We start from the raw sequence: 23,841 nt of genomic DNA on the forward strand, positions 1-23,841 counted from the left end.
CCATCAAAAGAAAAGAATCTGTGAGATACAGCGCATTCCTGTCCTCTTCCCCAGCTCTGGTGCACAATAGCTGCCATTCACCAATGCAGGCACCTGTCTGTGTTGTGGGAATGATTGTTTTTGGGCTGGAGGGGATACCTTCCTGCACAAAAACTATAAATGGAGGTGACTTCTTCTTTCTATGTGTGCTGCTGAATGCAGCACCTTCAAAAAGAGGAATAATATACAGCGTTTCAATAAAGTTATTTCTCCTCGTTGCGCCTCCCCCATGCCTCTCCTGGGGAGGTGTAGGCTTTTGATGCATTCCTAGGTTTACAGAACGTTGTAAATTTGGGAATGTGTCAAATGTCATGGGTGTTATGTGGGAACACCCACTGTAACACCCATGGCATGCCTCCCCATCGCACTTTAAGGCATAGCAGTGGCTTGTGCTGCATTGCGTCACACCATATCTACAAGCCTCTGAAAAGCCACACAAGTTGGCTTGATGTGGGCTTGTAGATATGGCACTGCGCTGTGCACTGCCAGGAGATCAATAAAAGTGACGTTCTGTTGGCGCACAGAGGCTTGTAAATAAGCACCTTGGTCTCTAGTTGGCATAGGGTTGCACCCGCACCAGACATGGACCACAATCCTATCCAGAGTAAGCTAGATACACTCATTAAATGAAACTATGCTCGCCCTCTGGCAGTTTAGCACAGAGCAGGCAGGCTTAACTTAAGAGGCAATGTGTAATGTATTTGTGCAACAGACACACACAGTTACACGATGAAAATATCATAAAAAACTCCACACAAGTTTAGTATAATAGAGAAGATGGATCAGTGTAAAACAAGACCAAAACAACAATAATCCAATAAGTAGAAGTCGAGATATGAATTTTTAAAGAATAGACCAAAAACAGTGCTTAGAAGTCACTAGCGGTCAAAAGGTCACTTGAGGTCATGAGGGACTGATACAAATCCAAAGTTCAGGCTGATCGCAACGGAGGGCAGGCCAGCGACAGGACCCAGACAAGTTCTGCAGAAGAAATACCTTGGCTGGAGCAAGTGTTAACAGTGCAATCCTACTGCGTCATTGTGGAGCCACGCAAAGGGGGTCACTCGTCATCGATGAGCTCCACTGAAGGGAATGCAAAGCATTGTCATCAAGCTGTGCAGAGCATTGCTGCTGAGGTGCTCAGGCTGTGGATCTGCTGTCATCAAGTAGCCTACACATCGAAGGGCGATGCAGCTGAATTTCTCACGCAGTTGGGGTAATGTGTCGGTTTTTGCAGAAATCAGCTGCAGAACCCTCTTCTGAGTTCCAGGACTGGAAGGGGAACCCCAGACAAGGGTAGGACTCACAAATCCAGCAGCACCAGTAGAATTGCAGGAAGTTCTTTGAGTCCCTGACACTTAAGAATACAGGAGGCAAGCCAGCAAGCCCTTGAAGTCACCCTAGGTTCAAGTGAGATGGGTCCAGTCCTTGTCCTCAGCAGGGCAGAAACAGCAGGCAGCCAGGCATCTCAGCAAAGCAGAGAAGCAATTCCTCAGAACAGTCAGTTAAGGCAAAGTGGCAATCCTTACAGCACACTCCAGCAGAGTTCTTCGCATGTATAATAGTGTACTGATTTGTTAGGGTCAGAGCCCCAGTACCTATACCCAAAAGTGTCTTTGATGTAGGGGGTGACTTCAAAGGAGCTCTCTGAAGCACACAAAGATTCCTTTCAACCCAGTCCTGTCTGCCAGGCTATGCGTTGGGGAGAAATCAGTGCTTTGTGTGTTGACAGAACATTACCCATTGAAGTTTAAGTGTCAGCTGCTATCATTTCTCCCTGCCCAGGAAGACCCATCATTACCAAAGGGGATGATGGACAGAGCGCTTGAGCAAATCAAACACTCACCCCCAGTCAACTGATCTGGGTTTAATCCATCATCATTCTTTAGCTCACTCCACCACCCCAGTTCAGACATGGCCATATGCAAATCAGTCTGACCCTGTGCCTCACGGGAACAGTCCAGCCCGAACTGAAAAGCCATGTCTTCCCTCGATCGGAAACAAGCATCCTGGGACCGGTTTCGGGTTCACAACCCTCATCAGCCAGGCTATCTTGAATCCAGTGGCAAAGTGAGCAAGGGACCCACGTCTGGGCATACCCTGCCAACTTAGGGCGAACAAAGCGATACCAAAGGGGATGATGGACTGTCCCATCTGCATGAAGATGAATGAAGATGAGTGCTCAGAATCCTGTGTTTGTGGCTGTCTAGAGGGAATGCACAAAATGTAGCTGTCACCCCAGTCCAGAACTAAGTTAAGAGTAGAGAAATGTCCACTTTCTAAAAGTGTCATTTCTAAACTAGTAATGTCAAATCCAACTTACCACTAAAGAGAACTTATGGCACCAATAGCAACCGGTACTGGTGCCATAGGATGAGGAGTGGAATTTGAGGATCACGAGCAGCAACAAGGGGAAAAGATAAAAAGAAGAAAGAAAAAGCCTGTAATCTCCGTCTCATGCCCCGCATGCCCTGGGAGCCTTACATCATGATTCTGGTTACTCGATCCTTGAGGTGGATACAGGAGTCCATCTTGAGAATTGAGCCTCCATCTTGAAGGCTGTATCTTTTCTGTCCCCAGTCAACTGTAATAATAGAAAGAGGACTATCTTTTTTCAGTGCACCGCAAGAAACAGAAAGAGGACTACCCAAGCCCCTCAATGGGAAACTGAAAGAAGAACACTCCATGCCCTCCTTTTCTCTGGCCCCACCTCTACAGTCTAGAAGAAACCAAAACGAAAAGAGGAATACCCTAGTCCACAGAGGTGCCATCTTGGAGCAGGCAACTTCATCTCCACTGTTTGTACCCTTCTAAGTCACCTATCCACTGCACCAACACTATGAATCTAAGAATAGCCACCCCTCCCATTAGTTATAACTGTAAAAATAGAGCAAGAGATCTTATATAATAAAAAAAAAAATGCTCTTTTACTCGGATACTTGTCTTATAATGCAGAAAAACCTAAAAGGTCCCCTGACTTTCTGTCAACTCCCACCACTCTAACTTCCTGGGCCCACATCGTGGTGCTTAATGAGTAGTACCCACCCCACATTTATTTGTCCCACTAGTCCTAATCACCATGCCTGCCACTACAGTACCCCAATCTCCTATGTCATTCCACATGAAACCACTTGGTCCGAACTCCTTCTACATTTCCCACCTCCCGAACCTCTCAGCTGCCACTTCCAAAAAATTCAAACATAATCTGATCTAACAACATCATGAAACACTCATAACAGATCTTTACTACAAGTCCTCCAAAGGTCAGGAGAAAACGGATCTCATCTTCTACACTACCCAATCTACGAATTGGAATACAACCCTTAAAAAATACCTGCACATAAGCAAAACCTCCAACATACAACATGGCCACATATTGACAATCCCAAACTCCCCCATGTTCAAAGGCAAGGCCACCATAAGTATCTACAGAAACAGAATCATACTGATTCAAGCCTAGGATGCCAACTTACGCTCCTTCTAATCCATATTCCCTATACTTTGAAAGGCTCTCTCCCATCCATGCAACCTCCCCTAAACACAACTTCCCACGCAGAAGCCATCCAGCAAGAAGTCATTCTCACGAGTCTCCCCAGAGTTTACAATTCTACCCTCACCACCACCACAGTTTCCGAGCATGCCCCCTCTCACACTGAGCCGGATACCAATATCCCACCCAACCCCATCATCAACCCTCACACCCAGAATGCTGACCGCCCAGTTAGAACTATCAGATCTGATCCGAACATGAACGCCAATCCATCCATTCAGCCCAGCTATTCACTCGTTAACCAGCCCCTCAATCAATCACCACCCCACCTGCCGTCCCCATACGCCATTAAAGAAGCCAACCAAACAGCACTCACACATGATAGGCACAACGTATCCTCTCCCCTCACCAAGCCAGTGACTGATTCAGTACTATGTCCACAGAACGTGCTCTCTGAAACAGACCCTATCAAGGAAGTTACATGCACACTCCCTGTTCATTAACTCTCTGTCCTGCTCCCCGAGTATCTTGAACACCACACACCTAACAATTCACAGCTAAACAACTCCACATCCACCTCCTCAAACTAAATAGAGGTGCTAGACCTAAATGAAAGTCTACGTCTTATAGAAAGTCAACTCGATAAAGAAATACTAGATATCAACAGAAATCCTAATTAACCTCAAAACGTCTCCTAACTATGCTCACTGTTCACTCCTCTCCCCCTCCTGCATTGCCAGACCTCCCCTTCAGCCATCAAAAACACAGCCAAATAGCTGGGTTACTACTCCTCTCAACAACCGAGCTCACAGATTGATTCTATCAAGCCCTAGGATGTCACACAATGAGGTGACAAAGCTGGCCAAAACATTTCACATGACGCCAACCAGAGAAAAAGAACCCACCTCCAAAATCCAGGTGATCACTGGTATTGGGAGAAGCTTCATAATACCCAGGAGAATGGCCAGACCTCCAGCACACCTCTCTGATATCCTCAGGGCACCCACCTCTCAGAAGCACAACAACTCTAGAAATATCAACTGCTTGCTCATAAACTGTAGATCTGCCTCCAAACATGCATCTGTGTAGTGGAGGCAGCGTTTTAGATACATACATTGCTATGTTAGCATAAGCGTGTTAGATGTTAGAAACCCCATCTTGCCACTTTTGCTGCTTTTGCACACCACACTGTAGAGACATGATATTATTTGAAAACTTCTTGCTTGCCTTTTCTTCACATGAGAACTGTCTGTTGTTCACATCCCTAGACGTGCACTGCGACCTTGGTCTGAACATTGTGTGCAATAACAGTCTGAGCCACCAAACAATGTATGTTTTTGAGTTCAGGTTGATCGGCCCACTCTCTAGCCATAATACGCACACAGCTGCAAATACCTGAAAGTCGAGTGCCTTTAATATTGCAGTTTGCATGCATTAGACACACATTCTGGAGAAGAACTTTCCAGGCGCAGAGCAAAGCTGATCTTGTGATGTGATTCACCTAAGCTGATCTTTTCGGTATGGGGTTCCCCATTCAAACCTAGAGACCTTCTATTAGTATAATAGTACTAGCTCACTATTGAAGGAAGGGTGGTTGTATTCCACTGTTATTTGTAATATGATTTCTCCCTTCATTTTCTATGGTGTTGTAACAATGCTGATGGTTTTAATTATAATCATTTGTCTGTTTATGTTAGCTAAGGTACTGCATCTTAAGACACGTAGTTTATAAAATAAACATTTTAAACTTTACCTTGTCTCTGATTACTCTTGTTGTGGACTGATATGAGAATAATAACGAACAGGTCTTTCTGATTCCCACCATTCCTGAGAGTGCTCTAAGTCGCTTGTTCTGGGTTGTCTATACATTGGGAGCTCCGAGAGAATATTGATAACGAATGGGACACTGATGCTAGCCAGATTGGGGTTCTGGGTACAGAGGTGAGTTTTTGGTACACCGCAATTCACTGAGGTCCTGTTTTCCTGCACATAGTTCTGTGCATGTGCAGAATCCCTGCAACATGGCGCACCTAACGTTTGGTCTTTTGATTTGAAATGCCTTAGTAGTGCTTGTATTAGTCCACAACACCCTCACTCTTGTTTCCGGATAGCGGGAGTGACGGTTTTGACCTACCTGTTTGTATGATAGGTTCCCACAAGCTTGTTAATTAAAAAGTTTTTTTTTCTATTTCTGAACCCTTGTGCTCCTGTAATATCCATTGTTGTTCTTCTCTGTGTCCTTATGGCGGACACCTCTGGGACCAAGTCCTTCTGCAAACTAATGGTGAGGATCCTGTGTTTCTCCACAGGAGTAGAGTGCGGAAATACTGCTTCCAGCTGGTCAAATTTCTCAGCAAGCCAATAAGGCAAATCGTCCTTATTCTGGGGGCGCTTGCCCATTACCGAATTAACCATGACGGGACTAATAACAACCCTGGCCTGGCCACAATATCCCCTGCGCCGCGAAGCTAGATCTCACGTTGAGGAAATCCTTGAGCAATTGGAATATCAGAGTGTTATTGAAACATGTGTGTCACCAATGAATAATCCTTTATTCACTGTAACCAAACCTGATGGGTCGTACCGCCTGGTTTTGGATTACCGGCAATTGAACTCTCATTGTCGGACATGTGCTGTACAGAATACCCACAGTTCTGCCCTCGTAGATAGTCTTGTGAGAAAAAGGTTTAAGACCACACTTGACATATCCAATGGCTTTTACAGCCATAACCTGTCCTCTATTAGTAGTCAGTGGACAGCGTTTACTTCTGGCGGCAAACAAAAACAGTTTAAGAGATTAGCCATGGGCTATAAAAACAGCCCTGGCGTCTTTGCCGCACGTGTTGTCTCTCTGTTAGAGAGCATTGACCCTGATGCGTACTCGTATGTTGATGATATCTATCTCACAGACAACGAGTTGTGGCCGCATCTGTGTCGCGTTGATCGCATCATTGTTATGTTTGCAGACTTCGGTTACAAATTGAACTTTGCAAAGTCTCACATTGCAGAGTATACAGTGTTGTTTTTGGGCTACGAGCTCAACAATGAGGGCCGAGGATTAGCTCCTCACTTTCTAGAGAAGTGCGCATGCTTGCGTGCTCCTACAACATTGAAAAAATTACAGTCTTTGCTGGGCTTTCTGAATTTTGGTTGTACGTACATTCCCGATTATGCCCAGTGTATCAAGCCAATATATTCCTTGGTACAACCTACTTTTTCCAAATTGAGCTGGCTGCCAGAGCATTCAGCTATTTTGCAATCTTTTCAAGCTGATCTTCTTGCTTCGAAATACTTACTGATACGTGATAACCACATTAACCTGGTAATAAGAATTGTGCCAGGCGCAGTAGGTTTCACGTACTTAACGTTCAATGAGGGCGACACCGTCTCCATTGCATACAAATCACACTTATACACTGCGGCTGAACTGCGATTTTCCTCAGTCGAAATTTTTTTGACTGCAGTGCAGATGGCGATTCTTAAAGATCGAGCGCTGTCGCAAGGAAAACGCATGTTGGTGGTCACACCTTATCTTGCCCTAGAGGCAGTGACGAAAGCTAGTGTACCCAATTCAAAAGCTTTGCATCCAGGTTGGATACACTGGGCCACTTCTTTGATATCGCCAGATGTCACCTATATCTTTGATGCCTCATTGCAGACTCAGAAGTACTTGCAGTATGAATTTGTTCATCCGGCTCCTCTGTCTTTGCGCCCGCTTGAAGATTACCATTGTGTCATTTACACTGACGGTTCGGCGCAAACGGCGACGGAATCGAAGCATGCATATTCAGCAGCCTGCGCAATGGTAGCGGGTACTTTCGAGAATGGAGAATTCAAGTCTGATGTTGTGCATACGCAGTCATTGGGTGATTGTACCGCACAGTTGGCAGAGGTCCGTGCTCTGGTGCTTGGACTGGAGTTTGCTGATCCTCGGGTTACTACTCTTATCGTGAGTGACTCATTTTACTGTGTTCAGTCTTTTAACAACAATCTGTTCTTTTGGTCTCAAAATGAATATCGTGATTCCAAAGGTAGCACAATTAAGCATAAAATGCTTTGGGTTCGAGTGGCAGAACTTAAACAACATCTGCCTCTCGTGATTGTAATTCACACTCTTGGTCACCAGCGAGTTGGTGTCCACGCTGTCGGCAACAGCTTGGCTGACGAGGCAGCGAAAACAGCAGTGGCGACATATCTAGTAGCAGCAGTTACAAGATCCAAAAGTAAGATCGATGATGACATCTTGGCAGCTATTGCTGCTACAGAGAAGGGAAGTAATTACCTGAAAGGTTTCCCTTCTCGGTACCATTATCACTTAAGTCCTGATAACGTCCCGTATGTGAGAATTAATGACGTTGGTGACAGATTGATTCCCAACGTGGACTGCAGACTGTCCTTAATAACAGCGGCTCACGAGGGTATGGCCTCTGCCCATGCCGGCGTGTCAGCTACTGTTACTCAGTTATAACAGCATTACTGGTGGCGCGGATTGTATAAACAAACTCGCACTTATGTTCTTGATTGTGACATTTGCCAGCAGATTAAACCTTCGACTGTGTGCGCCCACCACAAACACAGTTGTACATATCTAATAAACCACTTGGGTGTGTTTATTTAGATCACTGCGGTCCTTTCTCCTCTGATACTGCGTATAAGTACATCTTAGTTGCAGTGGATTCGTGCACACGTTTTCTTTGGGTATGGCCTCAAAGGAGTGCTGATGCTCGTACTGTCATAAGGGATTTGCGTGTCTTTGTGGGAATTTTTGCGTGTGGTACCTTTCATTCTGATCAAGGCCCTGTGTTCACCTCTAAGGCGTACAAATAAGCCATGAAATCTCTGGGGGTCCAAGTAAAATTTTCGTCTCCATACCGACCTGAGGGTAATAGTGTAGTGGAGCGAATGAACCATGACTTAAAGCAATCCTTGACAGCCAGGGTTTTAGGCACTGGCTGTAACTGGTTAGCCCATTTGTATAACGTTCAACGTGCACTTAATAATCTCCCTGGAAAGTCTCTGGGTGGGCGGACCCCATACATGATGCTCTTTGGCATAAAAATGTTTGTCCCGGACCTTGATGGTCTAGACATGGTGGCGTCAGCTGCACCCTTTCATGTAGATGATCACTGTGCTGTATTACAGAATCTACAAGAGACCAGAGACAGTCTCGCAAAAGAACACTTACCCTCCACATCTGATACTGCGCTTCAGATTCCGGTAGTTGGCTGGCTACCTCGAGTTCGAGACCTGGTCCGTGAGAAGGTGGAGAACAAGAAGGAGTTCGGCCCCTCTTATCGAGCCCCGGTTCCAGAGCTTAGCGTGCAGGGTACAAGAACAGTAATTTTACCTCCACTTCCTGGTCGCAAGGGTAACAGGTACATCTCCATTGACAATGTCAAACTACAGCGAGTGGCCGATTCTTCTTAGTATGACTCCAGCGGTTTCTTGCCCTGCGATGCTGAGAAATTCTGTTTTGGCTCCGGCTTCTACCACCATGCCTGATATTGCCATCGAGATGCATACAGTTACTAATCCTTTGTTGCCACCATCGGCTGGTGGTCTGCCTGAAGATACTGAGTATGCTTATCCCACAGATGTATCATTGCCCGTTTTACAATCAACCGCAGTTAACCAATCACGTTTTTCCTTTGACACTAACTCTATGACTTCCAGAGCTCCATCAAAAGTTTCTATTTTTGCTGTTTGGTTTAAACGACATTTTTTAATTCCCCCTTGGACTTACATTTGGCTGGTGCTCATGTGTATTTTTTTGTTTATGTCCATTGGATTTGTGGTGGTATTTTTTCGTCTTGTGAATGGACACTACCTAAGGGAAAGATCTACAATTAGACTAATTGATGGAACTTTGGCCCCCCACTCCTCATCACACATCACGAAAAGGGACCAGACTTTTGTGAATATTACTGCCTGGCCTGTGTTAGATGGGATTGTGTGGGATGCTGTGAAATTTCAAATTCACTGACCCACTGAGGTTATCAATGTTCCGAATGTTCTCCGTGTTTCTATGGGTGATGTTGTGAAACAAAATATCCGTTCTGATGATTGGGACGTTCAGGCCATAGAAGCATTATTTTCTGATTTGAAATATTATGCCGCTTTTGATGCTGAAGATTTGTATTTAGATACTGCTAATTATGGGGAGCTGTTTTGCTATCAACATTATGGCAATCATTTCCTACATAAAGCCAATACGTAACGAAATTTTGTAAATTATACACAATGGGAACATTGTCCGACGCCAATGCTAGGCAGCTCCAGCACATTAGTGAACAAATTTGCCTATTTTATTGATTTCAGTGTTTCGAAACATGCCGCCTTTTATTTTAAAGTGGCAGCAGAGTCTGCTTTGAAGGTTAGGCTGACACACACTTAATTGTTGTATTCCAAATCCTTTATGGATGATTTGGCTATCAAAGGTTATGATATGTGGAAAGCTACTATTGATCTTAAATCTGTTTGGGGTTCTAAACCGTGGCAGGTACAAGGAACTGAAGCTTTGCATCGTGCCTGCCTCATCCCAAACCACATATTATTTTTGAATTCGACTATTTTTCAGACCACCTGCTTTGGATTGGCTACCTATAAAAAAATGAATTCCCCCTCTATTCCAGATCTGGGTGCTTATCCAAATTGGGATAATCATACAGATCTGTCCCTTGATGTGTTGCAGTCATACATTACTAATACATCCTTCAATATTTCCAAATTACATTCTGAAGGATGGTTAACTTGGCAGACAATTTCAGATTCCTGTCAACATCGTTTTCTGGGTCTACAACCTGGGTATACGCAGGTTCGCGTAGACCCACGGTTTAAGTCTTCTCATTCTGTTACTACCTACTCTGTAGGGAAGTTATGCCAATCTTGGCTGCAATATTCCACCTTGGCATCTGTTAAACTTCATTTATCTAAATTACATGACAAAATAGATTTGAATGATTTTGTTAAGGGTCCTGTAGGTGGCAGGTCCAAAAGGTGGGTGTATGCTGTTTATAACGAAGTTTGGAAATTATCTCAAATTGAAGCGGCTTCCAGATTGAGAGCCATTGATCAGGCCAATTTGGAAAAAGTTCTGGCTGTTATCGATAATAGCATTAACACCCTTTCTTCCAGAATTTACACATTAGATAGATTCATCTGTTGTTGATATTGTGCAGGATGATATGTCTGTTTTGTATCATGGTCAAAATCAATTACGTTCTATAATGCAGTTTGCACGGACTTTACAAACGTTAAATCCTGGGAAGGTCCCCTGGGACTACATGAACACATCGTCTTTGTTCCTTCCCTTTAATCTAACTGCAAAACAACAATTTATGTCCATGAAAGATGCAACACACTCATTACTGCACATTGAGAAGTTAGAACCTTAGCCTTTTTCTGTGGCCGAATTGAACTCCGCTGTGTGGCTTATCCACGGGTTAATTACTTTACCATTCCCTTTGTTTAAATTCAGTTTGTGCATGAAACATCATGCCCTAGGCAGATATGAACCGCTGGGTACTGCTTTCCTGCATGAAGTTTGGTCACTCCCATTTACATATAGGTGCATGAGAGAAGGTAAAGAAGTTGATTTGAAAGGTGAGGACTGCACTTCCACACCTGATCACTCAGTAGTTTGTAGGCACATCCAATTACATGGAGCGTGCAATGTTCAGGCACCTAATTTAGCATGCGTCCTGAAAGGGATTCCAGTGCCAGCCATTACACCCTCTTTCACGTTGCTGGCTAACAGTAGTTATTTGCTTTTAAATAACGAGGCTTGCTGCGGGATGTTAGTGGGAATTCCCTACATTGTGACTGTATCACAGAGAGTAGTCTGCTGTAAAAATGTCCTTTTCCCACCCCCGCATGGACGGCTGGATGTATCCATCTGGCTTTCCATTCCAACCTTGCAAGCAGAGTTCAACAAGATGAGCAGAATAAGGGCTCTATTGTCTCAAAAAGAAGTCGCTCTGACTTCGTCCCGTGAAACATTTGTCCTTCCTGTAGCAAACACCCGCACAGAGGTGCATGCGCTTTTAAATACTGACCTCCCACTGCATTTCGGTGCCCTGATTCAAACTATATTTAATGCCTTGTCAACAACTGCCTTATTACATTTTTTCAAAATTGTGGGCTTTGGCCTCGTGACCTCTTTCCAAGCTATTTTTGGTGTGATACCGGCATTTTTTCATTCTATTTTTTCCAGCATCTTTGGCGCGCTCCCTTTGATTCTTGCCCTTGTGGCTGGTGTGCTGTTGTTGATCTGCTTACTGCGCAATGGCTGCACAATTTGTGTCACGCAACAGCCTGTCCCGGCTGCTCCATCTTCGTAACAGGATGCTTGAATATTATGGAACTTTACCACTGGCAACCCTGATCATAGCCTATGGATTGTCCGTCCGGTTTTCATACTTTACATGTGTGCAACCTGTTTTTCATTGCATAGATTGTCCTTTCGAATGGGCTCTGGATTTGTGCTTGTCAAACTCGGTGTCTCCTGCCCCGGATTATGATCGACTGATGTGTCCATTAGTGGCTCATGAGTTGGACTGTTCTGGTGTCAGGATTATGGCCTGTGGAGTGGCACATGGAGTCCTAGGGAATTGGACATCGGAACGGCAGCATATGACATTTTGGCAAGAAGTTATCTTGAAGAACACGCCAGTTGTCCTCTGATTGTGCTAGAGGCCCCAGTTATTGAGGAACATGTATGTTCGTTTACCTTATTAGACTGGATGGCGGACAGTTTTGCAGATTGTTCCAATGACTTCCTCTTGGAAGCTGTCGCTACGTACTGTGCTTACACATTGATGGATTAACTTAGTTGTCGTCCAACCTTCCTTGCACAAACCACACATTTTTTTGTTGTTGTGTGTTCTAACATCTGTGCTCGTTGAGCTTTTTCAAGATGTACTGACTTAACATTTTCTTTTTTCCCATACATTTTGGTTTTTTTTATCGTTTTTTCCTTCGAACTTTTGCTCCCCTTTATTTGGATTTCCAATACATGCACTTGGTTCTGCTCTGTCAAACTTGAACTCTGCGTTCCTTTCTTGTATCCCTAATAATTCGTGGTCCGACCAAGGGGGGGGGGGTGTAGTGGAGGCAGCGTTTTAGATACATACATTGCTATGTTAGCATAAGCGCGTTAGATGTTAGAAAAACGCCATCTTGCCACTTTTGCTGCTTTTGCACACGACACTGCAGAGACATGTTATTATTTGAAATCTGCTTGCTTGCCTTTTCTTCACATGAGAACTGTCTGTTGTTCACATCCCTAGACGTGCACTGCGACCTTGGTCTGAACATTGTGTGCAATAACAGTCTGAGACACCAAACAATGTATGTTTTTGAGTTCAGGTTGATCGGCCCACTCTCTAGCCATAATACGCACACAGCTGCAAATACCTGAAAGTCGAGAGCCTTTAATATTGCAGTTTGCATGCATTAGACACACATTCTGGAGAAGAACTTTCCAGGCGCAGAGCAAAGCTGATCCTGTGATGTGATTCATCTAAGCTGATCTTTACGGTATGGGGTTCCCCATTCAAACCTAGAGACCTTCTATTCGTATAATAATACTAGCTCACTATTGAAGGAAGGGTGGTTGTATTCCACTGTTATTTGTAATATGATTTCTCCCTTCATTTTCTATGGTATTGTAACAATGCTGATGGTTTTAATTATAATCATTTGTCTGCTTATGTTAGCTAAGGTACTGCATCTTAGGACACATAGTTTATAAAATAAACATTTTAAACTTTACCGTGTCTCTGATTACTCTTATTGTGGACTGATATGAGAATAATAACAAACAGGTCTTTCTGGTTCCCACCATTCCTGAGAGTACTCTAAGTCGCTTTTTCTGGGTTGTCTATACATTGGGAGCTCCGAGAGAATACGGATAACGTATGGGACACTGCTGCTAGTCGGATTGGGGTTCTGGGTACGGAGGTGAGTTTTTGGTACACCGCAATTCACTGAGGTCCTGGTTTCCTGCGCATAGTTCTGTGCATGAGCAGAATCCCTGCAACATCTGAACTGGCTTAAGCCATCCTTAACCATGACATCGATATTGAATTCATCACAGAAAGTTGACTTAATGTATCATCTTACCCGATCCTTCACCTACTAGTCCCTAATGTGTTCTCAATCATCAAGAAAGACAGAAAGGATCAACAAGGTGGTGGCCTAGCCATGATCCACAAAAAAAACATTACAATGGTGGAATCTGTCACCTCCACATGTGGTACTTTTGAATATGTAAGCACTACTATGCTGATGAAGAACAATAAAACAACAAATTACCACCACCTCTACCACCCTCCTGGCAACACTCGCTCCCTTCCACGAACACCTATCAAAACTGGTAACTCAGTGCTCACTCTTAAATGCCAATAACATAATCCTAGGTGACTTCAATCTCCATTGGAATGTTGAGACAAACATACTAATCGAATCTTTCAACAAACTCTTACTTGACAACAACCTTATGCAACACTGCAAAGAACGCTAACATTATAAGGCCTACGTCAGGTCAATATCTAATTCTGTAGAGTCCCCTCTTTGCCAGGCTACCTATGTGCAGTTACTTGGCTGTGCACAACAATAGTCTCACTTGTGTATCCCCAACACAAATGCATATGTGTGCACACATGCTCACATGTGACCAGCCAAGTGCCCCTTACCCATGCTGTGTTCCAGTGGCCTTATCTTAAAAAAAGGACACTGGTGATAAACATGTGCAGTCCATTTGACATGTGATTATTGTGAGTGAGACACCTAGTGTTACTCACCCACAGTAAAGAGTGCCAAACGGGGATCCATAAAGCAAAAAATCCAGATGGACCGAATGGGCAGAACCCAATTGCAACAGTTGTGTACTGGGGGAAGGCTGTGCGTACTAAAGGCTTGGCCACTTAAGAGGCTTTGGGTGTCTAGAGGAAGTGGGCTCACCTTGAACAGTTGTATACAGAGTGAAGGTTGTCCATAGAGACCTAAGCTGCGTTGGGTGTCTAGAGGGACTATGCTTTCTGTGAAGGGATTGTGCACAGGGTGAAAAACGTTTGCAGCAGTTACTTGCCAACCCGTGTGTGGTTGGTACCCTCGAGCGGCCGGCTATCTGCAAAGGGTTTGGGTGACTAGATGAAGTGGGAGTTAACAGAGAGTTAACAGCCGTGTACAGGGCAAAGTCTGTGCATGGAAACGGCTTGGCTACATAAGGGTCTTGTGTGTCTAGAGCAAATGGGCTGTTTGTGAAGAGTTGTGTACAGGGGAAACACTTTGTCTAGTAGGGACCTGACCACCTAAACTGCCTTGCATGTCTACGGAAAGTGGACTCTCCATGGAGAATTTGTGCAAACGGCGAATAGCATGTGTAGCACGTATTTGCCTATTTGTAGGTCCACAGGAGTTGGGCTACCCACAAAGGGTTCTTTACCCGGTGAAGGCTCTGTGTAGTCGGGATTGGCCACATAAGGGGGCTTGAGTGTCTGATAATGGTTTATGAATTCTGAATGGAAATCCATCTGTTTGCGTATTCCTGCCAAGTTTTTGCTCTGGACATCTGGGGTTGTTGACTTAAAGAAGCTGAAAGCCTGCAGTTCCGTCCTTTACCACTTGTGTTGTGTTGGAATGAACAACCGGTTTTATTCTAAAAGCTATCACTTTCAATCAGGTAAATCAAATGTCAGTTCGGAGAATTCCTGTACAATTGTTCAATCGTGGGGTATACGAGTCATATTTCCGGGACAGGAACTGGACCGCATTGAGGTAAACTGTGGATATGGAGGCCAGTGATTTTTGGGCCATACTTTATCAGATGTCAACTCTATATGCTGAGTGGTTTTACCCTTCTAATTTCCTGCTTACTCCACTGCAAAGATAGGATTGCCTGGAGCAGATGAAGAGAATATATCTTCCCTAATTGCCGAAGTAAATAATTCATGCCTGCTTACCTCAATACTGGAGAAATATATCTACAGAACTTGACACTAACCTTTGGCATCATGGCATGGGGTAATACAAGTCCTTCTAGGGTGGATGGGGCCAAGGTGCTCACATCAAAGCCTGTTTCAGATGGATTTGTTTTAAATTTCGAACACTGTCTAGGTCTATCAGCCTTGATTGTCTCATAGTATATTTGCATCCGTAGATTTGTATCACAAAGTTATTCTGATTTAAAAAGTGTGTTTCTTTGGTTGAGCTCCTATGGCACTGTTTCATAATAGCCTAATAGCTGTGCAGAAATACAAATATATAAGCCCCCCCTGTTTCAAACTATAATATGTTTATTCTTGGTCCAAGTCAGATATATAGCTTGTGTTATGGTGCAGAGGACAAGCCTCGAATTGTTCATATTTGATACTTTTCAATAGAATGTTTACCTTTGACATACTAATTTCTACACTGAACATATCATCTGTTTAGAGTTAGGCCTCAAACCCTCCTGTCAATATTGGTAAGGGAATTATTTCCTTAAACAACTATCCAAGAGCAAAGAAATCAGTAGAAAACGTGTATTCATGTTCTGTGATTCTTGCACGCTTTCTAAAAGTATCAGGCTTCCTCAATCAGTTTATCATGCGACCTGGATGTGCCCAGCTGTAGCACTTCGCTTTAAATTGGCATGGGATTTTTCATAAACTTTCAGGTAAAAGATTTACACATATGTGCTTTAATATTTGATTAGGGCAAAATTAACTAAACTAGTTTTTTTTATATACTAAATTAATATTTCACTTTACTAATTCAACACTACTCCTTCTTGGGTTCTGCAGTAGCATGCTACTCGCCGAAAAAAAGCGCTTTGACGCCTCGTCAGGGGTAGTGAGCGCTATATAAATGCAATTACAATACAATACAATATGTATTTTGTCATTTTTCATAGTGACTATAAATCACATAATAATTTGGATCATTTTTGCTCCAGTGGCGGCTTGTAAAGACATATTGTTGTCTTATTCACCGAAAGGAGAGCAATCTAGTATAATGTTTTCCAGTCCATTTTGGAAATTGTAACATATTTTGCATTTCATGCTAGGTCTAAACCATTCACATGCTCCCCTAGCTGGAAATTACGGGCGGAGCCCGTTTCTAGAGTAAACGGTTCATTTTTGTAAGTTCAGCATCTATTTGCTTAATTAGATGTCCCTCCATTTACTGATAAGCAGGGTGTCCATATGCAGTACGGCCAAGTAAATGAAACGGCAAAAAAGCAAATTATGTGGCATAAAGAGATACATTCTTTGGCAGTATTATTTCATATTTGTTATTTTGCCCACATTAGTAGTGTAAGCTTCGCCTCATTAGAACGAGTTTAACATGTGAATTCAGTAGTCAGAAACTGATAATAAACCACTCAGGCTTTGGAAAGGGTCTGGTACGGCACCTAACTGAATGTAGCGCTTTTATTCACTTTTGATGCGTTTGAGCAAGAAACAAAATGCATTTTGTTGAAACCTACAAATTATGCAGCAGATGTTGGATTATGTGGCAAGAAACATTAGACGTTTATGTTACCTCACAAGAACAAGATTTGTCTCCTGAATTATCCTTGCTGAATTCAAAAATCCTTGTCCAGGAGACAACCATTCACTCATAGTAGGTGGATGATTTTCAAATGTAGCTGCTAAATTCACAGTTTTTCCCGAATTAATTTGGAGAAGCTCTCGTTTTGAAATGCTCCTGTTATGCTGTGCAGTATTATTTGCGCATGGTGCCTTTAATGGAGTTAAGTATCAATTCAATTCAAAAAGCTTTCTTTCGATATCCAGTATCTTAAAAGCATTTCATCCAATACATACATTACATCAAAAAAGTTAAAAGATATAAAACATCTGTTAAAAGAGTAGGAGCGACCAACATTAAGCTCGTCACATACAAAATACCTACAAATTTAAAAATAGAAATTGCAAACTTTGGTTGAGTGCCCTTCTAATCATGGGGAGCCCTTTTTCCTGTTACTGCCAAATAGCTCTCAAGTATAAAGTGACTGTGCAATGGATAAGGGAAGGGGACATAGCAATAGCGATGAGAGCATAATTAAATGCTAGGCCTTGTTCAGATATTTGAATCTAACAATCCAGGCACGACCAAGAAGTATGGCTACACCACAGGCGAAAAGCGTTCGTGGGTCGGCCTTCAAGATGCGTAAGGCAATACAATAGTCACGTGTTCCCAGATCTCTGCAAATAGGTTTTAGCCATTTTGCCCTTGCACTTTTATAGGCAGGGCAAGCAAACAAAAAGTGGGCTAAGCTTTCAGTCGGGGCTTTGCAGCAGGGGCACCCCAAAGGTGTTTGGTAGGGGGTGCTCCATGCCGCTGTAAGTTCTCTAACCGGCAGAGAGCCAACCCTGAACTGAATGTATAGCGCTCTATCTCGTGGTGTTGTTATAAAGTTGATGTATGGTTCAAAAGACGCACAGTTCTTATGGAGAAAAAATTCTTCCGACATTCTGCCAGTTCTTGGGTTGCTAAGTTCTTGTGCATCAACCCAAGCCCAGTAGTATTTTTTGAGTTCTGCCTTGCCAGGGGCAGTTTGCATGTCCCAATGTTCCTTTAGACCTAAGGCATAAAGAGATTTTTTGATATTGGCCAGCCAGCTGATTTTTTTGCTGACATCTAGAGTCATGATTTCTGTTAGAGCTGCTAAATAATTGGCCAATTCAGGGGTCCGACATAGGCGGGCCCAAAAGAGCAGAGATCGTAGCCTCGCTATGTCTTTGAAAGAATGTTTGCCTAGGTCTTTAAGTAATGGTTTTAAAGGTGTGTTTCTGGGAACCATCACTAGTTCCCTTAGGAACTCGTGCTCGGACTTGCAAATGCTTTCGCTATTTTCGAAGCCCCACAATTCTGCTCCATAAAGGGCGGAACTAACCGCCTTAGCTGCATAAATTGACAGCGCAGGGGCCACAGGTCTGCTCAACGACAGGCGATGTTTTTTGCTTAGAATGCCTGTAACACGCTTGTGACTGAGGAGCATTTTATCAATATGAACCTCCATCGCATTTTTTCGTCCAGTCTTATTCCCAAGTAATCAAACATTGGGACTTTTTCCAAAGTTGTTCCTTCTAGATTAAAATTATTTCTAAATGGTTTGTAGGGATTGAACGCCATAAGTTTGGTTTTGGCGGTATTTATGGTCAAGCCCCTAGTTTGACAAAAAGAATAAAATCTATCAAGGAGTTTCTGAAGCCCTGCTGGCGTTTTAGAAACGAGGAGCATGTCATCTGCAAAAAGTAGAGTAGGAACCCGTTCGCCCGCCAGGGCTGGTGCATCAGATGGAAATTCCTGTAGATGGCTAACGACCCCATTAATGTATAAGGAAAATAATCCAGTACACAGCCCTGTCGGACTCCTCTATTTACCGTTATCCTATCTGTTTTTTGGCCCTGGGATCCCCACCTCACTTGGGCGAAGTTATCTTCGTGTAATCGAATCAAAATATTCAATAGTAGGGGGGGCATCCCCATATCTTCCAACATGTGCCAGAGCTGGGCGCGGGGGACCAGGTCAAAGGCAGTCTTTAAGTCAATAAATGCCAAATAAAGACTGCCTTTGCCAATTAAAACTACCTTCCAATAGATTAAAACGAGTCTGAAGGCTTGGTCCACTGTCCCTGTACATGTCCTGAATCCAGCTTGGTATTGAGAGAGTATGTTTTCTTCCTCAATCCATTGCTGGATTCGCTGTAACAAGATCCTACCAACTACTTTTTGTATGACATCTATCAAACTGATAGGACGATAGTTGGCGGGGTTGTCCCTGGCACCTTTTTAAAAAATTGGGACAACCTCAGCGCCCTTCCATGAATCTGGCACTGGGCTCCCTCTAGCAATTGAATTGATTAGGAGAGTGATATAGTTGGCCCAATTCCGGGGGTCTGCGAGAAGGAGGTCTCCTGGAAGGCCATCTGGTCCGGGAGCTTTGGATGGAAGTATTTTCTTTATGGCCTTCTCGGCTTCTTCTAAAGTAAAGATATCAGTGGGGTTCGGAATAGGATGGGAAATGGTTTGTTTGGAAGTCCTACTACTCCCCGGGATGTCAGGTTCTGAGTACAGGGTCTTAAAATGGTTGAACCAATCCTCAGCTAAAATATGATTGGGAATCATGTCAGGGTCCTCAGTATCGACCCATCTGGCCTTGTTCCAAAAGAGCTTGGCGTCCCTAGCCAGACTTGCATCCTTTAGGTCTTGCCAGTAGGATTCATCCCAGTCAAGTTTAGCTTGGCGAATTGCGGCTTTATAGGCCTTTCTAGTCTCTCTAACTAGAGGACAGTTTTTGCTTTTAATCGCCATAATAAGGTCATTTTTTTCCCCCTACAATCACCATTGTACCAGGTATGAGGTTTTTTGGTTGTGCGGATTGTCTTACCTTGGGAATCGATTGTAAAAAAAAGCTCCTATCTGAGCTATCATGTTGTTATACAAAATTGGTATTTTCGTTAAACCCTCTGATTCCTTGCTGGCCTCGGATAGTAAACGTGTGCTTGCACTTAGAGCTTGGCTTATGCCAGCAATTGATGAATCTTGAGCAAGAACTTTGGGCCATTTAAGAGATCTTCTGGAGTTAGAGGGCACTAGTTCTTTTGTAGACAGCAGGGGGTTTAAAGGTTGACAATTAGAGGTGAGAGGAGCCCAGGGATTCGTTATAGTCATACTTAAGATGTTGTGGTCACTGTCGATGGAGGGAACCACTTCCATGTCCGGTGCTAGTTTCCATAACCTCAGATCCAGTAGGATGTAGTCAATTCTCGAAGAGCTGCCAATCCTATTAAATGTGTTTGCACCTGTAATATCAGAGGGAGTTCTTCCATTCACTGCTCTAATACCAAACTCGAATGTTAAGGCATTAATCTGGATTGCGAGCTGAGACCATTTCTTGATTGGGGGTAAATTTAGCAAAGGGACTCCATGCTTATTGTCTGCGTCGACTTGCCCCAACAAATCCTCTGAATCTAAGGGTTCAAAGGTACAAATAAGATCAGCTCCAATCATGATACATGAATTTGGGGAGCAGTTAGCTAGTTCCTGTTCTAGATAGGATACAGTATTTGACAACTTGCCCCCAGAAGTACCTCTTATGTATGCATTAAACAAGTCCACAGTTGTACCACTTCTATGACCCTTGATCGTAAGCCGTATGATATCCAGATTATCACAATGGCGTTCAGTAAGTGCGCACCCCATATATATTTTAACCCAAATGGTAAGGCCTCCAGAAGGCCTCCCCTTCCCCATAGAGATAGCAGGTTTGAAGAAACAAACATAACCAGATTTATATAGAGGAGAAAAACTCCATGTTTCTTGAAACATGCAAATATGGAATTTCTCAATCAGAGTGTTCCAATCAGGTAAAAGGGTTTTCTTGTAAAGACCTGCAATGTTCCAAGAAAGCACCTTAATCTGTGTTGGTGAAGTTCCATTGTGGGGAAGATTGGAACATTTCGGGTGAGATAAGATCGATGGCTGGTCGTGAGTATTAATAGCTGATACCTTCCTCACAGTTGTTGAGCCAATAGACGAGTGATTATTGATATAGACAGATGATGTTTGGGAGACTTGGGCTTCGCCAATAATGATGTTTAGTCCGATGTTATCAGATATGGTAGATATATTGGGCGAAAAAGCATGATCAGACTCCCTAGGGGCAGTCAACCCTAGTCAGTCTACAGCTTCAAGTAGAGAGTTGTTAGGGGTAGGTGGCAACTGGACTTTATCGTGGGCCCTGGCCATAGCGGCTGTAGGAAAACGCTTGACCTGTATTGCGGAGGAGACAGGTGAGCAGGATCTGTATTCTAGTGCCAGGAGATTTTCTGCCAGCCTGGGATTGACCAGGGTAAGCTCGATGCAGTCCCAGGATTGACTAATCGACGTGCATCTTCTCACCCTGGCCAAATCCTCCCTGATCAGCAAACGACAGCCCCTAACATGACGCAACCAGTGGATGGACTTATTTAGCAATGATTCAGTGTTTTCAAACTTAATGCCTATTTTAGGTACATTAACCATGTAAACTGTCTGGGCTTGAAGGTTGGAGGGTGGCGGTTCAAATCTTGGTCGAGAGAGTGCATGGCCACCACTAGAGGAAGTGGGTACGATATTCGTTAGGCTTCTATGTTTTGTTACCACTTGAGAATAGGAGGGTTTGTGTAAAGTGTTAGTAGGGTGTTGCCCAAGAGAGTTTGCAGATGAGTTAAGTAGAGCCTTGTTGGGGCGTTGGAGGGGGGGGGTCAGGATTTTGAGGCGAAAAGCTTTCTGTGTGGCTTCCTAGCGGTGCAATGCAGTGTGAGTTATGAAGTGTAGGAGTGGTACTTGGGTGCAGGGTACTGTTGGTGACTAGAAGTTTGACAGTAGTCACCAGCTCCTCTATAGTTAATTTCAAAGAGCCAACCTCCTCCCTGAGTGATTTGACCATGTTAGAGAGGGACTGTATGGATAGTGGATCTTTATTGTTTGCCTCATTTTGTTTCTGTTTCAGAGTGACAATAGGATATATTGTTTGGACATCGTCTCTATTATCAGATGTGTAATCGGATCCTCCTGCTAGTATTACAAAACGATTTGTGCATGTAATTGGAGAGACTATATCAGACACTCCACCCTGGAATGGGGCAGGAGCCGATTGGGGTGAGGAGTTAGGTGGATTGGAAACTGGCTCTGGTTGGGTGGGCTTGCTACAGGCAACAGTTTCTTTACATTGCGGTTTTTTAAACATTAACGGCATGACCAGAGGGTGTGGGGCTGGCATATCTTTGTGGGGTGCCAAATTGGGAGAATCGGTGTTAGCTGACTGACCCCCCCCCCCCACAATCCCCTCACATTCCGAAATGAGGGAGTCAATCCTATCCATGACACAGTTATTAGGACTTGTTTTTTTCTTAGATTGCTTCCTAGCTTTTTCTCTTTGCCTGCCCTATTATTAGGGCCATTTGGCCCACCCGCACCCTCCATTTCCTTTCTTTTGCCCATTAGAGGATCACAGTGATGACAGGGTGTGCTTTCGGTTAATAACAATTGGCACCAGTCTGCAAGCACGACCCTCACAATGTCCCGATATTACTTCCGCATACCCTAAACAAGGGCATGTATATTACTCAATCCTTAGTCAATACACGTTAGAACAGTACCTGATGTGTCCAACCTTTAGGGTCCGAAATGTACTGGGTGTTGCCGTGGATCAGGGTGAAGGAGCCGGAGGGGGAACAGGAAAATAAGGGAGCCCAGCCCGGCCTCCTCTGGCCTCTGACGGCCAGAGACGGTCCCGCCCTTGTCCCGGGCTTCTCCCGTTTATGCACCTCCTGGCGCGTGGTGACCTCACGACCTGGCGCCCTAGCACAGGGAATCCTGGGGCTTGTAGTTTCAGGCTCCGACTAGCGAAGCCCGTCCAGTCCCTTCTTCCCCTCGCGTTGCGGGCAGACAGGCAGGCAGGGTAGCGTGAGGGCTGCGGCGGCGAGATAGCAAGCAAAAGGGTGCAGCAGGGGAGTTAAGTATCTATACTGATGTATTTACTTCTGACAAATAGACTACACCAAATCTAGTTACAGATGTTATGCCACCTGCCGAAGTTTATGTGCATTGCCATTAACCCTTTAAAGTATTTATTTATAGGCCTCCAGTCTCAAAGGCTCATATATATATATATATATATATATATATATATATATATATATATATATATATATATATATATATTACCTACTGGCGATAGCCAGTAGGTAGTTATAGTTAGGACCACGTTTCCATAGGAAAACCTCAACATTCTATTTTGAATAACTTTGGCGCCGGTCGACGAATCCTCGCGAATTTCTCAAAATAGGTGGGGCGCTACGCTCCGCTCCTACCCTGAAAGTCTCGGGGGGATTCGTCAAGCGGGGGCTGAGATAAAAGGGGGGTCCCAAAACGCGTTTTTCCCATGCATTTTTCCATAGGACCTTTAGAACGAGCTACAGCCCGAATGGCTGAACAGAATTACTCAAAATTTGGCAGAGAGGTAGTCCCTAGGTCAAGGAAGTGCCTTTTGTAGGTTTGGTGTAAATCTGTTCAGTAGATTCTGAGAAAATAGCCTTTAAATCAATATATATATCTGAGCCAGCTTACGGTACGCTTACCGTACGCTTACGGTAAGCGTACGGTGGCGTGCGCGAGCGCGATTCTGATTGGCTCTTAGATCTTAGTAAACATTCGAATCGGCCGAAACCAGGAAGCGGCGGCCGCCATTTTGTCTCTCGCACTGAGAGAGATTTTTAAAATCGGAAGCCCAAAAACATGTAAAGGGGCTGTTTTGACAACTCCCTCCCACATAGT

General features: G+C 43.9%; 1 protein-coding gene across 1 annotated transcript in view; it reads right to left on the reverse strand.

The window, feature by feature from the left end:
• LOC146834644 (calcium-activated chloride channel regulator 3A-1-like) overlaps positions 1-23,841 on the reverse strand; it is a 637,940-nt gene that overhangs the window by 283,716 nt on the left and 330,383 nt on the right. The window lies entirely within an intron of this gene.

This window comes from Triturus cristatus, chromosome 4_2 (genome assembly GCF_964204655.1).
Source record: "Triturus cristatus chromosome 4_2, aTriCri1.1, whole genome shotgun sequence".
Taxonomy (NCBI): Eukaryota; Metazoa; Chordata; class Amphibia; order Caudata; family Salamandridae; genus Triturus; species Triturus cristatus.